Raw genomic sequence first — 26,788 nt, 5'->3', positions numbered from 1 at the left:
CAGCAGTGACACTTCTATCAGCAGCAAGGGGACAGCCAGCCCCCCCCCCAGGCAAGAGGACCCGGAAACTCAAGGGCCGTCGTGAGAGGACTGACACGGCTGCCCCCAAGGACCAGAGTTCGGCCACTTCACCTGCCACAACATCCAGGGGAGGCAAGGGCCAGAGAGCCTCTTCTAAGGAGCGAAAGGGCAGCAGGGCGGAGAAGTCAGCCAGCAGGAGCGCGGAGCAGGAGGGCCCCACAAGCCCCATCCTGGCTGTAAGGAAGGACACCAAAGGGCCCAGGACTCCGTCACCGAAGGGTCCTGCGACTGCACGGTCGGAGGGCGACTGAGCAGGGAGTCCAGGCCAGGTCTGGCTCCCTTGAATTACTGGACAAGCACCGCTGAACAGGGCCCCGCCGCACAGAAGAGCACCGCTGAACAGGGCCCCGCCGTGCAGAAGAGCACCGCTGAACAGGGCCCCGCCGTGCAGAAGAGCACCGCTGAACCGGGCCCCGCCGCACAGAAGAGCACCGCTGAACCGGGCCCCGCCGCGCAGAAGAGCACCGCTGAACAGGGCCCCGCCGTGCAGAAGAGCACCGCTGAACCGGGCCCCGCCGTGCAGAAGGGCACCGCTGAACAGGGCCCCGCCGCACAGAAGAGCACCGCTGAACAGGGCCCCGCCGTGCAGAAGAGCACCGCTGAACAGGGCCCCGCCGCACAGAAGAGCACCGCTGAACAGGGCCCCGCCGTGCAGAAGAGCACAGCTGAACAGGGCCCCGCCGCGCAGAAGAGCACCGCTGAACAGGGCCCCGCCGCGCAGAAGAGCACCGCTGAACAGGGCCCCGCCGCACAGAAGAGCACCGCTGAACAGGGCCCCGCCGTCTCAAGCACCGCTCCGCTGGGCCCCGCCGTCTCAAGCACCGCTGAACAGGGCCCCGCCGTCTCAAGCACCGCTCCGCTGGGCCCCGCCGTCTCAAGCACCGCTCCGCTGGGCCCCGCCGTCTCAAGCACCACTGGCACAATGACAGTGCCGGATCTGTCTCGAGCTTCTGTTCACGGTTCACTGTGCCCACCATGCCTCCTCCTTGACCGGTGGAGACTGTTATCCACCTGATGGACTGTGGCTTTGCACTCCCCAGGATGGCACAGTGGGCAAGCCACCCACTGTAGAGACTTGAGAGACTGTGGCTTTGCACTCCCCAGGATGGCACAGTGGGCAAGCCACCCACTGTAGAGACTTTTAAGACTGTGGCTTTGCACTCCCCAGGATGGCACAGTGGGCAAGCCACCCATTGTAGAGACTTGAGTGACTGTGGCTTTGCACTCCCCAGGATGGCACAGTGGGCAAACCACCCACTGTAGAGACTTGAGAGACTGTGGCTTTGCACTCCCCAGGATGGCACAGTGGGCATGGTGGCCCCTTCGTGGATCTGGCGTCGTGGACTCATGTGGCTGTGGTGCCCCCCCCTTCCCTTCCCCCTGAGGTGCCTGTAGTTTTGTCATCAGATGCCCCTGCAGTGTTCTCTCCAAAGGACTCAGGTCTCCTGTGTGGGCTTTGCCCTTGTGTTGATACACTTTGGCCCACGGACACTTGGAATTTCGTTAGATGTGCAGGACTAATTGCCTCGGTTTTTCGAATGCACTAAATATTGAATTGATTTTTTAAAATTGTTATTGCTATTTGACCATGACTTATCAGTGGCTTTTTTTTCTCCATAAATTTCGATTCACAATTTAATTATGTCCTTGCTTTTTTCACGGGGGTTTGGGTGGTGTCACTGTGACTTGTTGCTCTGCATTGGTGTGTACATAGTTTGGGGAGGGGTGGGGGTCGCATATGTGTGTGCCGTAACCTTTCGTCCTCCCCCCTCCCCTGTGTCGTAGGTGCAGTACTCACCGTTGTCGTCTGCGCCGGCGTTCGTACTCGTGGTAGATGAGCAGGTAGACGAGAGCAGGTAGGATGTTTAATTCGGGTTCCATGCTGTCCTCCTTCCTCGTGGAGTGCGTAGAGGTGCGCGTTTTCCCGTTCGTAGTCTGTTTCCGCCGTGTTTTTATCGGCGGTGCTCCCGCCCCGGAAAAGGTGGCGGATTGGTGAGTTGTGATAGTGTGGGCGGTACATTGTCTGCCGCCTGTCTGTTGGCGGTGACCGCCGCGCTGTTTGTTTGTACCGCCGTGGCGGGTGGAGTGTTAATGTGACGGGCTGTGTTGGCGGTTCCCGCCAGGATCAGAATTCCATTTTTTGGACCGCCGGCCTGTTGGTGGGTTGGCCGCCGCTTTATCACCGACCGCCAGGGTTAGAATCACCCCCATAGACTCCTATTCATAATTTTTATTAAAACACCTGCACTAGCAATGGTTACCTTGCAGTTCTACTAGAGTTAAGTAGAAACTATAACTCATCTTCTACAAAGAGTGCCTAATGATGAAGTGTCAAGGAAAATATCTGTGAGGTGCTCAATTTTTGTATGCTTACTTTCCAGTAATTACATGTTCCATATCCAAGTATTGAGAGCTGCTTACACAAAGAGTGCTTTGCTAGATTCATTCACTGGTACAGTTAAGTGCAGAACCTCATATGACCCTTACTTATACTCTCTCTTTGCCTTTCAGATATCTGCTACATCCTCCAGACGGTCTTGATCAACAGAATTAACTAGTGGTGGAGTCTGGTGTCACTATTTTCTCTCTTATCCCATTCCCCTCTTTCTGTTGCTACCGCTGGCCCGCATATCCTTGTTTATATAGCCATTGGTGGAGTGAGTGAGAGATAGAAATATGTATGACTACCATTGGGTTCGAAGCTCAAGGTTAATGTTTCATAGCAGGTCGATTAAGCACCTTACTATCTATTAATTAAGTGACGGAAAACCACCATGAAATAAGGTGCAACTCACCTTCTGGTTAGGATGAAAATGATCAGTCCGTCAACAGCAGCCTTTTTCAAGAAAGATGGCTGTGAAAAAAGCTCTGTACGCTATTTAATGCCTCATGGATGATGCTGTTTGTGCAGTGTGCTGATATCTCACATCTCATCACCATGGGTTGTTACTAATGAGAGGATCTGGTATTGACCACAAACAGAGTGGTTGTTCTTTTGGCCAGAGCATGGAACATTCTGTTAGTCAAACTGGGGGTCCTGTGATTGGCATTGGCTACGTGTTGTGATGACAACTGTTAGAAGGATGACAGACAAAGCACCTAGTGCATGATGGCCCAGAAGTAAATAATGGCACAGCGCCACACAGCAGCTGAGCCCCTTGGATGGCATCTGCTTTTCATGGACTGGATTGGGTTGATGACGTTAACCAGAAATAGATTCTTACAGTAAAAGTCTCAGTTCTTGTATGGAAGTTTATGAAGAAAAAATAATAGAAGATGACCAGGGTGTCCCTGTGGAGAAAGCCTAGCTGTATGTGCGGTGATGATCTGAATGTTGGAAGGTGAAGGCTGTAGTGACAGCCAGAAGCTACAATTTACAAAATTCCCTGGGTCTTGAATTTCTGGTTAGTAGAGATCCCAAAAGATGGATGAATATTGTTTGCACAATTAGGCATTTCAATTCTGCTCCCTGACATGATCTATACAATTTTTACCACCAATCCTGAGCAGTATGTGAATGAGAACCTAGCGATGCAGTACGCCAAAGTGTGTTCTGTGACAAACTGACCTCTATTTAATTTTTATATTTTCCTTTAGGACGGAACCTTTGTGCGTCGTATTCAGCATGAGCAGAGCATTTGCCTCAGGATCTAAAATTCCTTGGCTTTTTCAGAAGATTACTATAAGAGGGAGCTGAGGAGAAGCATATTGAAACAGCTTTCCGAAGCGATTTCTTACAATCCACAAACGTTTTATTGTGCTTTGGGGCGTTTTCCTTTTCGTTTGACAATTTTGATTGATCTCGAAATTTTTAACAGCGCTGCACAATACTTTCACTTTGAAATTACTGCATTACTATGGTTCAGGCTGGTGGTGCTGAAAAAGGCAGTAAAACAACATGCACATTTGTGTGTTATGTAGCTTTGTGAAACCTCTGTGGCTGACAGGCAGTCCAGGACCATTCTTCCTATAACTGATCTTAAAATAGTTAATGTCTCTGAAGCAGATTCACACTGTTTTGTGCTCCTGTGTATCACACCAGGAATCAGAGCACCCCAGCACCCATCCTCAGATTTTTTGACCCTACTGGGAATGGGGGATCATCACAAAACACTGCACACTTGCAAAATACTGCTCTCAACTAGCAGATCAAACATATCAAATACACCTTGAAATACTGTGACTCATGTGAAGTAGAAACCTCACGTCGCACCCCACGGTCCCCTTGGAACCACCGATCCACGACAAAACTCCGAGGCAGGATGTCACATTGCAAGTTCCTCATCAGTGGCATTCCTGGGCGATGATGCAGGACTACGCATCACAGCTCATTGGAGCAGCTGCTGCATGATGCAACCTCGATGCAGGATCTCGCAACACTCCGCAAACTAGGATTTAAGGTACTTTCTACAGCAGGCCTAACTGGGTTCCTGTATCCAGCCCCTGCTCAATCGCAGTGGGTCTGAACTCTTGACTTTGTCTTGGTCTGGCACGACCAGGGAACCAAGGTTGGTACTTTGTGCTTCTAGGCACTATTTTTACCTAAAAGTTTGAAATTCCATATCTTCAGACTAGTGATTAGATTTTGTTGTTTTAGTCTCAAATAATGGTAACAGTTTACCATTACGTAGTTGAACAAGATGTATTTCATTCAACATTGCACAAAATAATGAGTATTTCCTACATGCAGAGTCTGTGTTAGGCCTGGTGCACATGATAATATTGTATGTAACAGAAAGCTGAGCATGACATTCTCTTGCACCAGCTGCAACATGGTAAAGCACAAGTTCTCACTGTCTTTATAAAATAAATCAAGAACTATAGGTCGTGAACATGATGAATGAACAGCTAGTGGGTTGAGCCTAAGGCCTTGAAGTGCTCACACGGGTAATTTCCAGACAGTCTCATTCTTCTTTCTGTGGTCCACGGGCATAGGAGATATCTGACTATACATTCTTAATGTTGCATGTAAGCTTTCCTAATGACTGCAGAGCTCACTGTCTATATGGATTTTTGAGTCAAGATCAATACCTCTGGTGGGCAAAAACCCTACTTCTTTTAGCAAATAGAGGATAATATTCCCCCATATAAAAGGGGGGTGGGTCAGTGAAGCATGCTGTTAAACAGGAAATCATGGAGGGAACCGGATGCAGACCCTGCTCCCTCTGGGAAAGAGGCCCTACAGGAGGGCATAGGAAGAAAAAGGGTATCCATCAACTTCTATATGGACCAGGGCTCTGCACTTTGGGATAATTAAATAAAATGTTAAATGTGTTTTTCTGCATTTAGATTTGCAATTCAGTGTTATGGAAGGACTTACGTATATCAGAATCTTATCCTAAAGCTTAACACATGGAATGTGGACATTTAGAAATATATAGAATTGTTCCCAAAGGTATGGGCAAAACACCCATTGCTAAAGAACGTGCAGAAATCCAGAGAAAGCTCATGTCCTCTGTGATGCCATTCATTATTTTCATAATTAAATTAAATGCATACAGTTTCACACACCCATCAAATTTACTAAATGAAAGGGGACACAACAAAACGCAATTAATGTGTTTTGCATTGGGGGACAAAGTTGCAGAATTTCAGCACTGGACCTGAATCTTGAGCCCAGGACCACCTGAGTGACTCCAAGGGCTAGTTGACTGGCCCCCTGATCAGAGCCTCAGGGTCAGAAAAGGCGTCAGCCAGTTTGAACCCATCACCTGGAATCTGTCTACGATGAGTTCTACCCCCCAAGCAATGCCACTGCAGCTTAGGTCCTGTGAGCAGAACCAACACAGTGAAACACATCTCTTCACAGCTGCATCGGAACCTCCACAGAGCGACGCAACCCCGATGCAAACCTCACATCGCACCCCACAGTCCCCTTGGAACCACCGATCCGCGACACAACTTCGAGGCAGGATGTCACATTGCAAGCTCCTCATCAATGGCATCCTCGGCAATGATGCAGTACTACACATCACAGCTCATTGGAGCAGCTGCCGCATGATGCAACCTCGATGCAGGATCTCGCAACACTCCGCAAACTAGGATTTAAGGTACTTTCTTCAGCAGGCCTAACTGGGTTCCTGTGTCCAGCCCCTGCTCAATCGCAGTGGGCCTGAACTTGTGACTTTGTCTTGGTCTGGCACGACCAGGGAACCAAGGTTGGTACTTTGTGCTTCTAGGCACTATTTTTACCTAAAAGTTTGAAATTCCATATCTTCAGACTAGTGATTAGATTTTGTTGTTTTAGTCTCAAATAATGTATTTTGTAAAATCTATTCTTGTAACTTGGTGTGGGATTTTTCTTGTGTTGGATTTTCATTTTATTACTGTTTGAAGTGCTGCATAAATACTTAACACATTGCCTCTAGGTTAAGCCTGGCTGCTTTGTGCCAAGTTACCAGAGTGTTAATGTTAATGTGGGGTTTGCTTGTGACTTCAACCTGACAACATTTGTGGTTGCACACCCGTCAACCAGTAACCTACTTTCCTACAGATGGTATCTAAATTAGCTCCAAACTAAAGTGGTAAAATTCTAACAAAACCATTTATATGTAGAAAAGCATGCACCTTTCACAAATAGTTTGGTAATAGTTTCTTTTTTATGTTGTCATGACATTCTGATCTATCTCTGTTTCCATTTCTCACAAGTCAGAATCAAAAACAAATTAAGCAAATCTTAATTCATCTTCCTTCCCCATTTCTGCATAGCTTTGTTGGGTTAGCCTTCAACAACATATAAATAATTCAAACTTCCCTCAAAGCATCACTCTTTCTGGGTTTTTGTAGTATACACATAACACACATTAGCCTTTTACCTGTGTCTACAACGAAGAGGAAAATAGCACTGGCAAAGCCCATTGATGTAGATTATACCTGAAATCGACTGGTGTGTGAGTGAATCCTTATGTTAATGTGGATGGTGAGTGGGTGAATAAAAGAATGAATCAATGAGTGACTAGATGCATGAAGACAGGCATGAGTGACAAGGCATGCCTGATGAGATTTGCAGGTTTACCATCCCCAGCCATGTTCAATTATGAATCCACTACCACATGTTTTCACCGAATATGGCAATTTGTTAATGGCTCTCTGTCAGCCCATCTATCACGTGGTTCATCAGAGATTGGCAATATGTTCACTGTGGCATTAGTCAGATGCCACTGCACATGCTACCAATAAAATCTAGCTTTCTGAACTATCCTTCATATGACATATGGGCTTTTTTATTGCTGCATGTGCGACACTTTTTGACACAAAAGCGGCGCAAACTTACAAAACACAATTGTATGTTGTAAGTTTGCACCGCTTTTGCTAAAAAATGACGCATATGCGGCGCAAAAAATGTATAAATATGGGCCATGGTTTCTTTGTGTCAGGGATGCATATTGATTATGGCTTTGCGCACAGCAACCCACATCACAAACAATCCTTACATTACACAATAAGCATTCAGGATGACACTCACTGGTAATTTCCGGATCCTTGAAGCTGTCCACTTCACCCATTTGTGTATGGGTCTGGTCCACCTATAAAACATAACCTGATACATTGCATTGTGAATGTAGAACACATACATTGTAGGCATGTGAAGCATAGTGCATATGAATAGCAATTGGCAATGTAACTCTTCAGGTTGTAATGAATCGAATGGCACAGTTGGCATGTCTTAATGGTACACATTGGTAAGGCAGGCTGAAGTGTACACACATATGAGGAGCCAAAACATGCATATGGTGGCCGCATTATGGAACCAGTTCAAATAACTCAATATTACAAAATGTCACAAGAGTAGCTGACTTTTATGGCTTTGTGCACCTCAGTACTCACACACCACACTCTGCAAGGCATTACAATATCTGTGCCTTTCTCATATCTTTACATGTCCATGACCTTACTATATACCTCACACAGTAGCCATTCTTCTTCCTTCATTTAACTAAGACCATTACTTGTAAGTCCTGCATAGTACCAGACATTGTCTATACATGTCCTGTGCAGCCCCAATGATGATATATAAACAAATGAACACTAACATGTATGAAATATGTTTAGATGTCTCCAGTTCAGCCTGTATAACATTTGGATAAAGTCGCCTGTGAATGGGGTTCCCTGTAACACACATTGGGCCTCATTTACAAGAGACATATACAACTGGATTGTCATTTATAAGAACCATTCCTGTGGGAGAGCCCTCTCAGGGCCATATTTACAAGACCATGTAAAGCCACTCTGCGTGCCTTTTCAAGTTGCTGTGTTGCCTCCCCCTGCCACAGGGAGGCATTCTATCTGCATTATGGTGGGTGTTCCCACATAACACCCATGGCATTTGCCACATTCCCAGATTTACAAGATTTTGTAAACCTGGGAATGCATTGAAAGCCTATGCCTCCCCAGGAGAGGCATAAGGGAGGCGCAATGAGGAGAAAAACCTTTATTTCTCCTGTTTTTTCTTGTTCTATGTGTGCTGCATTCAGCAGTACTCATAGAAAGAGGAAAATGCCTCATGTGATTGTTTTTGTGCGGGAAGGGGCCCCTTCCTGCACAAAAACAATCATCCCTGCATTGCAGACACCCAGGCACAATGGTGCAAGGGTGTCTGCACTGGCGCATGGCAACCGTTTGTACACCAGCGCAGGGGAAAAGCACAGGAATGCACTGTATCTTATAGATGCAGTACATTCAAGCCCTATTCTTTTGAAGAAGGGCAGCGCCGCATGAAGGTTTGCAGTGCTGCCCACCGTCAAATGATTGTAAATATGCCCCTCAATCTTTTGCATGAGGCCATGCAAAGCCACCCTGCATAACTTGGCATGCATTCAGAGGTATGGATTGAGTCAATGCAGCGCAAAGCATAAATCAATTGTATGACCCATATTTCATGACTTCTGACCAATTCTGCACTTTCAACTTGATGCAGGCCACGACAGCTAACAATCTTGGTGAACTGCCCTGCACCATGACTTGTGAATCGCGCTCACACAGAGTATTGCTGACTCTTTTGTGTGTCACTTATGTTCTGTAACGCCCCATGACAACAGTACTTGCCAAACGCTTTTGGTGCAAAAAGCACCTTTGGTGCTGCCCTAAACTACCTGTGTCGCTATCAGAGAAGTGGCCCTGGGGTGTTACGGGCATGTGCGACTGTCATGGGTAAGGCCATTACATGGAATGGTGTATCTTTTCTCTGTCTGTGCACAGCACACCTGTTTACATGCACAATGTGGAGCAAACTGAGAAAATGTGCTGTATGTATAATAGGGCCACTGGTCAGTGTGGGCTTCTGACATTCTAATATTTTAATGCCTCCGTGGCATGCTTCGTCTTTAAAACATATGTTTTGTGGGGGCATGACAGTTTTGCGCTAACACACAGGTGAGCCATAGAAACTAGGACACACAATAGGAACACAAATCATCTTTAGGCAAATGAGAGAAAGGGAAGCACTTACAGAATATGTTTACTTACCAACTTTTCCACCAACTGGCACTCCAATGTAGCTCAGTAGGTCACCATCCCGCTGACCACATCTGCCCAGTGATGTTTGAATTGGTGGAGCGTCTGATCAATATTGCATCAATATTTTGATGCTTCAAATGGATACATAGCCAACGCGTGAATTGATTTCAGGCACACACAAGAGGTGTCAGATTGCCACTTCTCTTGTTTTTGTGTTGAGTTGGGACCTTTTGGCTAATGGATGTGTAACAACAGCGGTGCAATATTAACACAAAATGGTAGGTGATTGAGTAATGAATGTTCTACATTTCTTGACATCATGCTGTTCATGTAGAAGGATCCTGCCCCAAATAAAGCTTCCTTTCTTTCATGTTGTAGTGCACAGGACTCTCACTCATACTGTTTGTGTAATGCAAAACAAGCATACATAGCTGTGCGTGACCTCATGATCAATGGATGAAGCATGGAAGCGTGAAGCACAGCATAGCTTGAGTTGGTATCAAGGAGGTGTGGCATGTGTGTGTGCAGGGGCTGTTCACAACAAAGAGCCATGGAGTTTGACACTGACCAAGCGTCTTAGGCCCACATGGTCCTATTGCAGGGCCAAACCTTTACACATCCCCAGAGGAGGCGTAACAATGTGAATCTTCATAAAACATGTTTGTCTTACTGTTGGCTATGTGTGCTGCAATATGCAACACAAATGGTCCTTGTCAAACAAACCCATGTATGGGTTATGCACATGTTGCTGCATAGGTGTCTTCGATGGTAGTTGACTTCATATTGGATGAAGGCATAAGCCTATTCAGCTACAACATGTCATGATCCTAAGAGATACTTTACTCATCCTGGATATCCATGTGTGTTGACTGTCAAAACGCCCTGCAAGTCACATGGAACACACACATGATACAAAGTGGATCAAGGCAGCCTACTGATGTGCCTTGATTTACCTGATAGCTATGAGGCCAGGATGAGCCACCCAGGATGAATTGGCATGCCCTCATGGATATGTTCGAGATGCTTGTGGCACCTGATGTCCATGTTGATATGTGCATCCCATCAGGTAGTAGAGAGGCATGTTGGACAACCACCAAATCATGTCATGGTACACATAGATCTGCTGTATCAACTTGAGTCTGGAAGGCTATGTGTTGCATGGGCACAGTGCCATTATATGCTATTTTTGATTAATATCTTTCTCATCATTTCTGTGTCAATTAGGTTAGCTGGGCTAGCCAACAAGGGCTCTGATTTATTCCAATGAGGGGTTTGTTTGTTATTGGCAGGCTTACTCATTTGTGGAGATATAGATGGGTAACTTGTACATCGGATGTAGGTATGCATTCACACAAGCTAAGCTGTGCATTTATTGTCACATTTTGCCACTCTGACCTCTAATGCATAAGTGCTTGTTACCTTGGCTGTATTCAGGTTACAATTAGTACTTGCTTCTGTGTAAAGTTTACATGGCCAGACTTTTTGTGTTGTATGTTTACATTCACACCTGACATGTTGGTAGAGGAATTATCCTATTGTTTGTATTTGAATGCAAAACAGGAACATTGTAAGAGATATCCTCCTTATTTCATTTCCATAATCGCCTAGTGGGACTAATGTGGCAGCATTGGTAGTAGATAGACAATCTTGTGCTACCATGGTTGTGTATATTTCATGTGATATATGTGTTTGGATATGTCACAATGAATTTTATATTTGCCTGTACACGCTGATGAGGCATATGTCAACTGTATGGGTTAGACTGGGTTCCCAAGCACATACTAAGTGCCTCAGCTGACAAGCAACTGAACAGGAGTTCATTCTACTATGCTTAACGAGTATGCAGCAATCCAAATAGCTGACCAACACTGACATAGTTTTGTCAATTTTAATTTTACAGAAATGTTTATAAGTGTTTTGTTGTCTGACTTTCTTTACAATGCAACAAAACACATTATAATTAGCTGGACAGACCTTGCCATATTACAATAGTTGCTTGTGATCTGTATCCCCAACAGATGTGTATTTGTCGCAGGGCATTTTCATGGACACTATTTATGGTTTGCAAAATGTTGTCCGGCCCTGTTTGTTATACATTGCTCAATACCTTTGTTGAGGGCCAATGACTAGTAGATATGAATATATGTTTTAGTGATTGTCAGTAATTTGAACTAAATAATACTCACACATTGTAAGTGGTCCAAAATCATTTCTTTTCAATTTTCTTTTTGTCAGGTACACCATGCATTTATTGGTGGCTTAAATTGTTTTCTGGCTCTGTAAAATAATTATTTACGATTTGCTCGTTCCGGCATGTCCTGGCAATTGATGCAACATTTGGATGTTGGCCCTCCACTTCCTCCTCATCCTCAGATAGGCCTTCCTGCTCCACATTTTCTGCATCCCATGGGATATTTGGTCACACACAAATATTGTGCAGAATGCAGCAGGCCAGTATGATCTTACAGATCATAGGGGAGTTTGAAGTAGAGCAATCACCTACTGGACAAATCAAGAGACCTAATGGGTGATTTTAGAATCACAAATGTCCACTCAACAATGGTTTGGGTCATGCGGAGAGCATTATTGTAGTTTGGCTGTGCCTCCGTCTGGGGATGTGCATATTGAGCCATGACCCATTACTGCAGTCCATAGCCTTGGTCAGCCGTGAAGAGAGGAGGGTAAAATAAGACAATATTCATAAGGGTTGTTGTGCCCACATCAATTTACATGCTGTTTTATGTCATGATTGACTTAATCACTTTTCACACAGTACGGGAGGTGTGTTGACATTGTTTGATATACACGTACTTCAAGTTTTGTTATGACTGACACTGTACTACACATACAAGTGTACTGGCCTTGGTGTTACACTTACTATCTGTCTAACGTATGAGTGCCAGTGCCATGGCCATGGCAAGTCGTTAATCTTATGGATAGTAATTTTAGCAGTTGAGCTTACACTTATATCATACTTCTGAATTGTTTCATTTCGTGACTCATGTTGGCATTTCTGACCTCATACATGTTGAACGGTTCTAAATGTGGCAGGTGCTAATGATGTTGTCCCATTCATTCGCACATATTTTTCTGTGACAGCAATAGTCAGGTTGTTCATTAAATACAGCTATGTAAAGTTTATGAGTGCATATCATTGTGCTACATGATGGTCTACACATGACAGTTCACTGTGTCCATGGTGTTGACTGTCAATAACTTAGAGGGTGTGCAGTACAACTGTCAAAACTCTCAAGAGTATCCTGCCTCACTTAATGAGGACATTGTTGGACACATTTTTCAACATGATGCTTTGTCATGGGTTTGCCACCTGCACTTGCAGGCAAAGAACAACATTGCACCAAGACAGACGAAATATGGAAATAGTGAATACGTGTCTGCCTTGTGTGTGAGTAGAGCTTTGTGCCTAAGGACCTAGCTTGCTTCACAATGTGAAGCCTTAGGTGACTGTTGGTTTAGGTTCTGGTATTACAAAATGTAGCAGACACATGATGGCAGGTGTGTTAATTTGACGAGTGAGGTAATTTCTAAAGGTGCACATGAGCTGGATATGATCAAATATATTTTTCTTATTAAGTTTCACAGATATTGGAACCATTACATTCCTCATGGCCATTGGGGTTACCTGTGGACACACAGACATTAAAAATGGAGGTCCTTCCTTGAACACAGTATTGCAACACTACATTTTACATGTTGTTGCAATGCTGAGGATCTTTCTACCAATTTGAGGGACACACAGGGACTCTTTTCCAGGTTGTTGTCACAGGGCACCACAGGGAGTCACTTATCTCCCTAACATGTAAATGACATTAATGTGTCATATTAATGATGTACGGCACATTTGTTTTGCTTATGCATACACAATATCACAGATTGGTGAATGGTGGCAATACCTGCCCCCTTGCCAGATGGTGCAGGAGTGTTTGCATTGCGAATTCACTTATTTTTATGCCATAAAGGAAACCTTCCTGCATATGGAAAAAAAGGGTAGGCTTATGACACTTTGTACAGATGAAGAGTAACAATAAAATTGAAGTTATATTGTTCTGGTTACACCATATGTGGAAAATATGCATATCACCATGCACCTTTGCATTTGGGAACGTATCAAATGCAGTAGGTGATGCTTGGATAAGCTCAACATGAGGCCCATGTGACACATCCTTGATGCAGAATGAGGTGAAGCAGCACTTTTCACTGCCTTGCCTATGTCCATATCTATGAGTCCATGCCAAGGCACACAGGGTGGCTTTGCTATGCTTCATATGAATAATTGGGATACCTGCCTCCCCAGAGCATCCTGGAAATGGACACTCCATCAGTACGGGTTTCTTGTAAATGAGGCCCACAGTGGTTTTGCAGGTCTTGACATGTGTGAGTTGTATGGATGTACTGCACATGCACCATATGTTATTTTGCAAGTATGAGGGACACACCTGATGCATGTACACTGCCTCACTCACCAAACTAAAATATGGCTAAATTGAGCATCATTATTGAATGTAATTAGGTGATTCATGGGCTTGAGATGTTCTTACCAATCAGTAGACCATTCCCATATCTCCCATTCTTGAAGCTCTCGTTGATGATGGAAAGTCTGAAGATATATGGATCACAAGGACTTCCAGGGTACTTTGCCAGCACATTGGTGAACATCACAAGGAGGTCCACTATGGCCTGCATGTTGATTGAATATGTGTACTTCCGGTTTCTAAACAGGTGTGATGTAGCAGCAGGAGGCACCAGTTGCAAATGTCTATACATGTGCAACTGGTGCCTCCTGTTGCTACATCCCACAAACATGTGGAAACCCTGCAAGGGCATAGAAGCCATGCTTGTTTTTCAGTTTTTTCTGTTGTGTTTTGGGAAACATGTGGTACTGTGGTATTGGGCTGATGATGGCATCAAAGATGGCGAGGAGGAATGCGGAAAATTATAGCTGAGATATTCCTGCCACTCTGGCTGTGGTGGTTTGGAATGAGCCAGACATTAGCATGTGTAATGCAACCATCAGCTTAGAATGCAGAGGGATGTTGGTGGACCTATGTGTTGTTGTCTGCAGCCTTGGTGCAATCTGTTGTAGGAGCTGGACAATGGACTCCGTCCTGAGCCTATAGTAGGTGATGATCTCCTCCTCCCTGAGGTCAGTGGGAGTAGTCCTCTGTCGGTATATCCGCTTCCTTGTCATGCGCTGCCTGTATGGTGGTGGGGATGATGGCCGTCTTCTTGGTGCTCCCAACTGGGGTATGAGTAGCTCCATGGCGTAGTTGAGCTTGCCAGAGTGATTTGGGCATGTTCCGCATATGTACCAGTGCCAATGCACCATTTTTACTCTTGAGTTGCCGACGCACAGGAATTTTGACACATTTTGGAATCAACATCTCTTTTTCCAAAATCTTGTAAATATGGATGTGTCGGTTCTGCATGGGTTTTCAGTGGGAATGCCTACCTTGCATATGATAAATGTTACCTGACGCAGACGGTTGTAGCGCCGGTACAAAATGACGCATAGGATAAGAATGTGCTGCTTTTCACCGAATGCATCACTTTGTAAACATTGAACACTGAATGTGCCGTTGGTGCATCAAAAAAAATAACACAGTGATAGTGCAAGCTCCTTCAAAATATGCCTCTTATTGTTAACGTGGACATAATAAATTAGAAAGCCATAGCACATTAACACATTAAATTAAATGTGCATTAAATAAATGCATTTCATAATAGTTTTAATATATAAATAATAGTTTTAAAAAAATAACCTTCCTTACTAACATTTGTATTTTTAATATTTAGTAATTTTTTTAAAGTTACTTATTTTATTAATTTAAATCATTTGCAATGCTTTAATAAATGTTGAAGTGTATAACTGAATTCTTTTTAAATTAAATGTATTACTACATTTTAAAACAACATAATAAATCAATAACTACAGATTTTTACATATGTATGCCTTTGTGTACAATTTCAATGTCAAACTAATTTATTATATTTAACATTAGTTCCCATCAGGTATTATTTTATTTCCCTACTTCAATTATCTTCTATGGAAGTGTGTTTTAGTACTAGTGGTTTGTCACGGGCAGTGCTTGTTTTAGTCCTATGCTGGAATACAGTTACTCTTGCTTTGACACCTTCATGTCTGCAGTAAATGTACAAACATCGTTTATGAATAGCAATAGTCATTTTTATGGGTGTGTTTTGTACTACCTTTTCAATGACTAAACCTCTCCCATTTAGCATAAAAGCCTCATTTTTTCAGAACTCTCCTTGGTCCCACCCACATGTACTACTAAAATGTACACCTATGCGCCACAAGGCGGTCATCGCCGCACAAAAATGAAAGGAGAGACAGATGTCTCTAGTTGTAGGTTTGTGAATTGCTGCAGTACTACTGTACTTACAACAAAATGCAGTTTGTGCATCTGGACCTAGAAGCTCATGATACGTATTATGCTGACTTCAGAAATGGAGATTCCACTGCTTACCCAGGCTATTTGTGGTTCCCATTTACGCTTCTTCTACCCAAAGAATACATTCACATCTTCTTAGAATGCTCTAATCAGACGAAGTTCATTGATCTCCTGAGGCATCCTAATCCCATACACTTCAACCTCATGACACTTTTTTTTCTGTTCTTAACATGATCTCTGTTCCAATCAAGCTAGCCTCTCTGCACCTGAATCTACTTCATCTACTACCCCATGTCATTTACCAGACTATTAATGCACACTCTTCCCTCCATATTGTTTTCCATCACTAGTTTACTCCCAACTCCAGAGAATTGTTGTGTCTACTACTTGTATTCTATTTTAAGTACCATCTGAATCTCATGCTGCCTTCCCAACCTCCTTTTCTCTTCATTATCTCATCCGAATTTGTCTCCTCTAGTTTGTGTTATTGTAGCCATGGTCTTTTTTTGTGTCCTTTTCTCTTTCATGAACATGCATCATTCCATACTACATCCATACAGTCATGTTGAGTCATATTTGATTCAGCAAAATACCCTGCATTTTGTGAAACGTTCTAATGTCACCTTTGATTTCCTGCATGGGAACCCCTTGGACTTCTCATATCTTACTGCTGTTTTTAGGGTAATTAATTTCATTTGTGTCTGCCTTAGAATTAAAAAAAGCTAACATTTATTCAAAGACTTCTAGATTTTCATAATATAATTATGGTCACAAGTATTGGTTCACCTGGCCCTCGGTAAATTTCAAAACAGTTTGGTGTGACCTAATTCAACTTTGGTCAATGAAGGCCTGCTCTGTCTGAGCATGGACTTTGACACTAAAAACACCTATTTTAGTATTAGGGTGTCTGAGGGCTGTACTCAACTGGTCCAGAATTGATAGTCCAGACCCTCCAATGAGGATTTCACAATGGAATCAATTTGTACCAATTGATCAGGTTTACCTGCCAGTGATATCATCTCATGGATCACAAATGGTGTAAAGGTATTGTTCCATTACTTAAATGCCATGCGGCTGGTCAAAGTCTTTGTACTTCCACTTGACTGCCATCTTAGGTAGGCTTTAATTCTCTTAAAATTGTGCGCTCATAAACTCACTCTCCCTTGTAAAACACTCTTTTGAAGTTAATTCTGGAGCACTATCTAGATTGCCTTTTTATAACTGGAACATGGCGACAAGAGGATTCTGCTCCCAGGATTCAACAAGCCATAGTAGTCAGCTATCAAATAAAACACATAAACTGGCATTATCAACGTGGAGGCGCAATAGCCTGCATTTTTAAATAGTTTTGTATAGTTCTGAATGTAATATCCCACACATTAATGATACTGAGGCCTACATTTACAAGGTCATTGCACTGCCGTTGCCTCACTTTTTGTGATCCAATGACAGTGCAGACCAATAAACAATATTTATGAACCCACTCAAAACCACTTTCCATGCGTTCGAGTGGCCTCATAAATATGTAGTAAGGCAAGGCAGTGCAAATTGCTGCATTGCCTTACTTTATGCTAGAGAGGCGTTCCATGGGCATTGCAGTGGGTGTTCTCACGCAACGTCCATAGATTAAGATGCAGCCTCAGATTTACAAGACCTTGTAAACCTGGAGACGCCAAAACCATTACACCTCCCCAAGGAGGCGCAATGAGGAGAAATATCCTTATTTCTCCTTGAGTTTTCCTCTTTATGCATTATGCAGCACACATAGAATGAGGAAAAGCCTTCCAGGATTGTTTTTGTGCAGGAAGGGGCACATTTCTGCACAAAGACAATCCTGTCTACAATGCAGGCACGCTTGCACCATGGTGCAAGGGTGCCTATGTTGGCACTAGGCTGCCAAAAAGGCACCAGCGCAGTAGGAAATGGCAAGAATAACTGTATTGCTTAAATACAGTGCATTCCTGCATTTTTCTTTTGATATAGGGCAGTGCAACACAAAGTAAATTGCTGTGCTTACCTAAGACACATTTGTCGTAAATACGCCTCTGAATATTTAGCACCTATGGTTACACTTTTGTCTCAGATAGCATTCATTTTCATTTATAGACCCTCTAGGTCTATGTAAAAATGTACCCCGCCTTTTTAGTATACATTGGCTACATACCTGTTAAACTTGGACCATTTAGTGGCATTAGGCAACATTATAATACATGTTGATGTTATATCTGTCATATCTGTCCTGTGATGAACAGGGCATTTCTCCCTACAGGCCCCACACTTTCAGCGGTACATATACTAGGCATTATCTTTGGGTCTCCAACCCGAATTCAACACAAATCTCTTATTTGGTCAGACTATGAATTAATTTTATTTTGTATCAGTTTTAAAGATAATGGGCCAGATGTATGAATCTGGCCCATTGCGATTCGGTAATTGCGATTTTTATGAAATCGCAATTACCGACTCGCAAAGGGCCATGTATCACATTTGTGATTCAGTAATTGCGATTTCTTAAAAATCGCAAATGCAATTACCGAATCGCAAATTGCGATACTGGCCCCATTCGCAGCTATGGGCCTGTTGGCCCATAGCTGCAATTTTTTTGCATTTCCTAAATTGCGATTTCTGAAACAGAAATAGCAATTTGGGAAATGCAAAAGGCCAGGGTGCTGGGGGCCTAAGGACTCCTCTCCTGCACCCCAAACTTTTTTTTTTTACCATGTAAAGTACACACATGCCAAAAGGGCATGTGTGCTTTACATATTAAATTTAAAAATGCAGTTTTACTGCATTTTTTAATTTTGCACCAGGTTACCACCTGGTTGCAATTTGCGATTTTTTGCAGAATTGCCTTGCGACCTGGATTTTGCGAATCGCAAATTGCGATTTGCAAAATCCAGGTCGCAACGCAGAAAATCGCAATTTTTGCGATTTTTATTTTGTGGTCTGCGAATGCCTTTGATGCATTGCAGACCACGATTTTGCACTCGCAAACGGCCGATTTCGCAGTTTGCGAGTGCAAAATCATTTGATACATCTGGCCCAATATCTCTCATAGTAATTCGCAAACTTTCTTGCAATGCTGCAAAATTGAACCCTACATAATTGCAGTCCTCATCTTACCGACCTAGATCCTGAATTCAATTCTGATAAGGTTTATAAACGAGTATGTTCTTCTCCACTATCCCTGTCACATCCATTCAACCTAAACAAAATGTAACTATGGCTCCATGGTGCACTGCGACTTTAAAATCAGCTAAGAGAGCATGTACGAACTTGAAAGGCAATGGAGGAAATAATACAATCAGAAACACAGAAGTGAACTTCAGCATTATAAAATATTAGTCAAAAAAACAAAAGTTGACTATTATCATGACTATATTCTAATTTCTACAAATCTTACTCAAAGAGATGTTTATTTACTATAAATGCATGGCAAATCCAATGATCCAGGCCAATCAAATTGTACCCTCCAAATAATTGTACAATAGTTTGCCAGATTTCTTTCTTGAAAGATTGTTAACTTGGCAAATAGTTTAAAACAGGAGAAAAGTGAGAGCAGGCCGACAGATAGTGAGTTTATCACATCACCTTGGACATCATTTAAATATATGAGAGGTGAGCAAACTACTACTATTCTGTTATTACTCACCTTGGCGTCTCCTTTGGACATTTGTCCAATACATCAACTAAAATGGGTCAGAAGTTCTATAGCACGTATTCCTTCTAACAGAACTATAAAATTCCTCTTTGAAGTCTGCAATAGTTCCCACTACTTGGAAGCAAGCATTAATTACTCCATTTTAAAGAAGCCCCTATTAGATTTAAATACTTTATTCAACTATCGACCTATTTTCCTGCTTCCCCTATTTGAAAAGATAACCATATCAGTTGTTAATGGACAACTGATGAGGTTTCTGGGAGAACACCACCTCTTTCCCCAGTCTCTTTGGGTTTCCCAAAGGCTTAAGCACGGAAATCATTCAGGCGAAAACAACCAATGACATTTGTCTCATATCGGCTGATGGAGGTGTGGCGGCCTGATAATATTAGATCTATTATCTGCTTTTAACACCATTTTGCATGTCATCTGACTAGATCGTCTGACTGATCTCTGGGTTATTGACAGTGCATAAATGGCTTGCCTCTTTTTGCAGGATCATACTCAAGAATGTGACTAGCCAACTCTCGATCCTCTGCTATATCTAGTTCAGCAGATAGCCCCCCAGAAATCAGCCAGAAGCCCAACACTTTTCAATCTACATGTCGTGTCACTGGCCATACAGGCTCTTTTGGATGAAAGTTCTATGCCCATGCTGAAAACACTCAGTTTATCCTTAAGGTGGATGGACATCCTGAGACATTATTCCAACAATTTCCTTGTGCCTTATAAAGGTAGCAGAAAGGATGATATGTAATTTTTCAAAATTAAATGGTGACAAAACTGGGGTTGTCATCTTTGATAAACCTGATGTACAGACAAAACTGGGGTATCGTCTTTGGTAATCCTGATGTACAGACACAATTTTGATAGCCAGATTCACTGGGACCTCTTTCAGCCCCCTCCTTACAAATCAGAAAATTGGGAATTATTTTAGCTGCAAACTGTCCTTTGAGAAGCACATCAAGACCCTTGCGAATAAATATTTCTGGTTGCTAAGTGATAAGAGGAATATCTGTCCATTCCGCCCCTCTTCCTCTAGCAAAAGTCTGATTCAACCTCTGATTATTCCCTGACTTTATTATTGTAATTCTTTGTTAATTGGCCTCCGAAAACACATAGAAATTAGATTACAGGTAATACAAAATACAGCAGCCCAAACAGTTCTAGGACTAAAAAGAAGTTCTCCTATCTCGGTACACTTTCTATTTACAGCATCATGCCTCTGTCACACATCTGTTTATAGGAAAGGGTGTGATACTCACCTGCCCTCCGTATTTGCTTGAAATTATTCATCACGCTCGATCGAGTTCTCATTTCTTAACAGCAACTCCAAGGTACAAAATACAGGAGCAGAGATCAATCATTATGAGTTCTGACATTCGAGGCATGGGATTCCATAGCTCAATATCTTCGGTCTCTAATGAATCACAACTGCTTTATGAGACAATTAGAAACCTAATTATTTAACATCAGAGTCTAAAGTACATGAGAGAGGAGTTACATCTGACACACCCTGAAGAACCAGGACACTTACTTTGGAGGTTTCTGTGTACTCAGAATGTACTATCCATTCCTTCATTCATCCATAGCCCATCAATCGATTTTTCTATTCAGTTAACTCCTTAGTAAAAACGGAAATCTGAATTTCAACTTTTCAGCTGAGTCTCCAATGAAGGTGAACAGATCTAGAACTACAGATTATACCTCCTTGAGTTCAAGAAAGTACCTTGAGATTTATAAAAATGAGACTTTTTCAGACGGGAACCGCACTCACGGGGAGTAGATTTTAAACATTCTGTTCGTGCAGCAGAGGCTTTGCTGAGCATCACATAGTCCATATTCAAGTTTTTCCCCCAAATCCCATAGTTGAGGCATTGAAGGCCAGCTTTTCTTTACAAATATGTTTAGAATTCTACAGCAAAAATTTCGTAATCAGGTTGACAGCTCAGTTAACTCTTAAAACGTAATGTGCATTAAAGAAAATCATGTTGTGTTTGATGCTGAGATTTCATTATTCCGCAAGGAGATAATAAAAGACCCAGTGGGATGCGTGGGATAAATGGTATTTTGCAACATTAACGCTAATCCCATTCCACAAATTGTTATGTATTTCTGTAAATTAGCATATTTCCACCTCTCAAATCAGTATCGTGTACTTACGTTTCCTTTTTGGGGGGGGGGGGAGATTATTTTTCAGCCGCCTGCTGTATGAGATCCCCTTGAGTGCCTCTCCTTCATTTCCTCCTGGTTCTAGCATAGTTTATTAATATATTGATTCTGCGTTTTAGCTTGAAGGGGCTTATGTCTGCAGTTTTTAATTTTGCTGTGAAGCACTTGGGTTTTTTTCATGTTTCCATTTTATATCATTTTTATATGTTTACCACCACAGTGAGCTGTATCATGGAACTGTTAATTCTTTCCCTGATTCATATTTGAGCCGTGTTATTCAGGGATCGCGAGCTAGGTTTATATTAATCTGAAATGTTATCACAATATGTTATTTACTAGTACTGGTATTGAATCACTTGTGCGTGAATTTATGGTTATTCAGGGAATCGCCAGGCAGCAGGTTATTTAATTTCTGAACCCATTGGTGATGGATTTCTCCCAGACTCCTGCTAGGAGCCGCGTCTTGACGGTTTGGAAGTTTGATAGCGCACTATAATGCAGTTTGATGAACACATGCTGCACACCGTAAGAGAAAGGATACATTTTCTTAAAACTAGGTTGGAATGGTGCCTGTGTCTTGTTAGATAGCCAAAAACTAACCTCGTCTATTCTGAGCTGTGGTTGTTAAGACAAGCAGGGGCATTGACTCTCACATGACCCTTGGGCACTCATTTCCTGAAGGCTGTCCATCATTTGAAAGAGGAGAAGTCCTCATTGAGTTAGATTGCCAAAAGGAACATTGCAAATAAGTAACTAAAATAAATTACAAAGTTAACTTTCAAAGGACTGACTGGGTAAAAAAACAAGCATTTGCAATGCAATAAGTCTTTCATTGGAGAGAGTTAAAGCTATTGGCATTGTAAATGACAATGGCCTTCATTATGACTTGGGAGGTCTATTCCATAGAACGCCGAAGTCACCGTCGCCATATGACCGCCAGTGTTGGTGGTCTTCAGACTGCTATACTATGGCTGCTGGCTGCTCTCCGCCACTATTTGACGGGGAAGCCGTCAGAAGCCATAGTGGCAGTCGGTGGTCTAGTGGAGCTTGCTCCGTCACCACTGCCATGTCACGACAACACCCCGCCCTATTACAACATTGTAAAATTGTAAACAGCGGGTCTGTGTTGTGTTGGTGGGGCACTGGTGGTGAAGCAAGCTCGATGGTCCCCGTTTCCTCCCGGACGACCACCAGGTAAGATGATCGTCTGACAGGGGAGGGGGGTTTGTTGAGTGTTGTGTGCCTGAATGGGGAGGGTGTGGGAGGTGTTGTGTGTGTTTGTGTGTGTGTGTGTGTACAGGTGTCTGTGTGCTTGTGTCAATGCCTGTATGCGGGGAGATGTTGTGACTGTGTGTGCATGTGTGTGTGTGAGTGAATGAGCGTGGATGTGTGCTTGTATGTATGCAAATGTGGTGAGTGCGTGCGTCGAAGGGGGGTGGGAGGTTTCAGAACGGTGAACAGGGGGGTGGGTGGTCAGAATTGGGACCGGGGGGAAGGGAGGGTGTCGCTGCTTGGGGGGGGGGCTGGGGGCATCTGGTGGGGTCAGGGGTGGGGGGCTCCTACATGGAGGGGGGGTTTGGGGAGTCCTGTTGTGACAGAAATAAGTATTCCTGTCACCAGTATCCTTACCGCAAGGGATTTCATGGCAGGGCTGCCGCCACGGAATCCCTGGTGGTGAGGATACTCAAAATACCTCAGGCGGTGTTAGTTGGACCGCCGGGTCGAAGGTGGTCAACCTTCAGCCAGGTGGTCCCACCCCCCTGGCAGTACAGGTGGTGAACTGGCTGTGATGCAGCCAGTTCACTAGCGCTGTCATAATTTGGCGGTCCTGCCCGCCACGCTGTTGGCAGTCTGACCGCAGGCGTGGCGGGCAGGACTGCCAAGGTCATAATGACCACCAATGTCTTTTACCCATGTGTTTTGGTTTGGAGTGTAGTGGATGTATGCCAGGTGCCACAGCAATCCTCCAATGCCTGTCGCTGCAGGAGAGAAGACACAACAAGGCTGCCATATTGCTACAGACTGGCTGTGATACCCTAGAAACACAACCCTTTCTAGTGTGTTTACCTGAACTTTTATAGCACCAAACAAGCCACAAAGAGGCACCTTTGTGGCATTTAACTCAGAGGGGTCATAAGAGTTAGGAGCAAAGAAAAGGGGCAGCCATATATTTCTCTGTGTTAACCTTTTAAAGGAATTATTCCTCTACATTGGCAATAGCAGCCTACATTTTAAAGACATTGACTGTGGAGAATATTTTAGAGGTAACTTAACTCAACAGGCTGTTTCAAATGTGTGGAGATTGGTGAAACAGAGCTTCAGTGGTATATGGCCCGATAGGATAGGTTCCAGAGGTGCGTTATCTGTGACCTTGGGTCAGTGTTTTAAATGGAAATACAGAAGGGCCGGTACTCTGCATTCATTTAAAGCACTGCCTTGCTTTAATAGTCTTATGACAGCCCTGGGCTCAGGACTGGACTCTGTGAACCTGAATCGCCTGGGCCTTGATGGTGCCTTTTCAGTGCATACAATTGTGCACTGGCTGATGGTTTTGAAGTCAGAATTATCTCTGTTGGGGTGGCTACTCAAAAGTTGAAGCGTTGGTCTTGCCATCTGGACCACTCAGAGTACAGCGGGAAGCCTGGGTTTGGACAATAGTGTTTTTTTGCTTAACCCACTGGTGCCCAGTGGCACTCCTACAGGGCTGGTTCATTGGCATTTTTTAAGGCTACAAAAAGGATTCAAATGTATGTTTTGGGGGGAAACCAAGGTAAGCCCAGAACCCTTTCAGAGTTTCTTGATACACACATAAGGTAAATTGTGTAAAAATAATTTATATGGAACTTATTTACAAAGTGGTTACCCTGCTAGCCTGGCATGGATCCTGCCTGTTGGTTGTCTTATGCAAAAAAAAGACTTCAGTCACAACAACACATTTGGGTTACATAAGTACAAGCAGTGACTGGTCCTGGTGGCCACAGTTTGTGAAACAACAGTACTCCTACCCATGGAGTCTTTACTGTTACTGTCCAGAATTGACTTTGAGATGTAGTCCATATAGACAAACACACGTATATTCCTATAGATATGAGGAGGCCTGGTGAAGCACTGAGAAGAACACCAGTAGAAGCAGGAGTGAGTAAAGGGCTACTTGATAGGGTCACAAAGATATTTTCTTGACATTGATTTTCCATGTACTTGGTAACCACAACAATCAGAAATAATGCATAGAGTGTAGATCAAATGATGCATGGAAACTTAGTGGAGTGGTTACATGATACCCAGGGTTGGAAGAGAGCAGAGCAGGTTAAACATTACTGGACTGTGACAGACAATGTGTGGACCATTGTACACAGAGGTGCGAAGGGTGATAGGGAAGCGCTCTGTGCCTGCGACACCAACTGTAGGGGGTATTTGAGGTGATGCCTCTTCAAACAGGAGACAGTGCTATTCAAGCAATGTTTTAGACAGTGCTTCTGGAAGTGGCATCTGCAAGGTTGCAGTAGCTGTGAGGGGACTGTCATCAAAGCCATGACACCAGTGAATTCTGAGAGGAGGAAGTGATGGAGTTTGCTCCACTTTGTGCCCTATGATATGCTGCTCCTCTCAGTGTAGCACCCTTGTGTTAGCTTCTTTGCGCTACAAGGTCAGGAAAATGGCTGCCAATACTAATTAAACTATATTTGAGGATGCCCAATTTGCTTTCAAAGGCTAGATGATTTTTGCTATCAAGCTTGAGGCCGTGAAGTGCTTGGGTCTGAAGTCACCACTCCCTTTTCACCATTTTGGAGACAACACCTTTCGCCATCTTCTTGCCTAGAATTAACCTATGTGGTTCATTGGTGACCCTCTGGAGGTTACTAATAGCATGTGCAATCACCTAGTGTTAAAGCTCTACTCAAGTCCTTTGGTTATTGCACCCACTGCAGAGGTCTTGACAGAACGAGAATTTCACAGATTACAATCCTGACATAGCTTTTTCACCTCATCTCTGCAAGGCTGATGCAAATGAATTATGGTGATTTTGTTAAGAATGGCACCTGTTTGCAGTGCTATGAAATGGCAGAACCTGCATTACCAAGCGCTATGTAAAAAACACAATTTATTCCCAGATGCACTAAAACGCACCAGACAAAGACCCTAGTGGAGAAGATGTGGCATAAGGGCCAGAGCTACTGTCTTTGGAGCTGAGGAACATGGTTTGAGTCTTGCCACCAGCTCAACATCCTGTGATTCTGGGCAAATCACTTAATTTCCTGTTGCTACCAAAAATGAATGTGTTGTTGTGTTATGTAACCGGTGCGCATGTAAAGCACTGTAATACCTTTGTATTGAGTTCTCACTAACTGAACTCTATTTGAAGAGGCCCAATTTACACCCAAATGCTAGAGGCCGTGAAGTGCTTGGGCCTGGGGTCACAGCTCCTTTTCCACCATTTTAGAGACAACACCTTCCGCCATTTATTTGCCTAGAACTAACATATGTGCTTGGTTGATGACCCTCCGGAGGTTATCAAGAGCACATGCTATAGCTTAGCGTTAAGCTCTACTCAAGTCATTTGGTTAATGCACCCACTGCAGAGGTCTTGACAGAACGAGAATTTCACAGAATACAATCCTGACATAGCTTTCTTTTTCACCTCATCTCTGCAAGGTTGATGCAAGTGAATTATGGTGTTTTGTTAAGAATAGCACCTGCTTTGCAGCACTATGAAATGGCAGAGCCTGTATTACCAAGCGCAATATAAAAAAAAAAAAACTTATTCCCAGACTGCTGCAACAAGCACCAGACAAAAAACCCAAAGCTGCCGACTTTGGAGCTGGGGAACACAGTTTGAGTCTCAGCGCCGGCTCATCATTCTGTGATTCTGGGCAAATCAGTTACTCTCCGCTTGCTACCAAAAATGAAGGTGTTCTTGTGTAATGTAACTGGTTCTCACGTAAAGCACTGTAATACCATTGTATCGAGTTTGCGCTATATAAAACTG

The sequence above is a fragment of the Pleurodeles waltl genome, chromosome 7 (assembly GCF_031143425.1).
Source record: "Pleurodeles waltl isolate 20211129_DDA chromosome 7, aPleWal1.hap1.20221129, whole genome shotgun sequence".
NCBI lineage: Eukaryota > Metazoa > Chordata > Amphibia > Caudata > Salamandridae > Pleurodeles > Pleurodeles waltl.
This window is presented reverse-complemented; position numbering follows the sequence as displayed.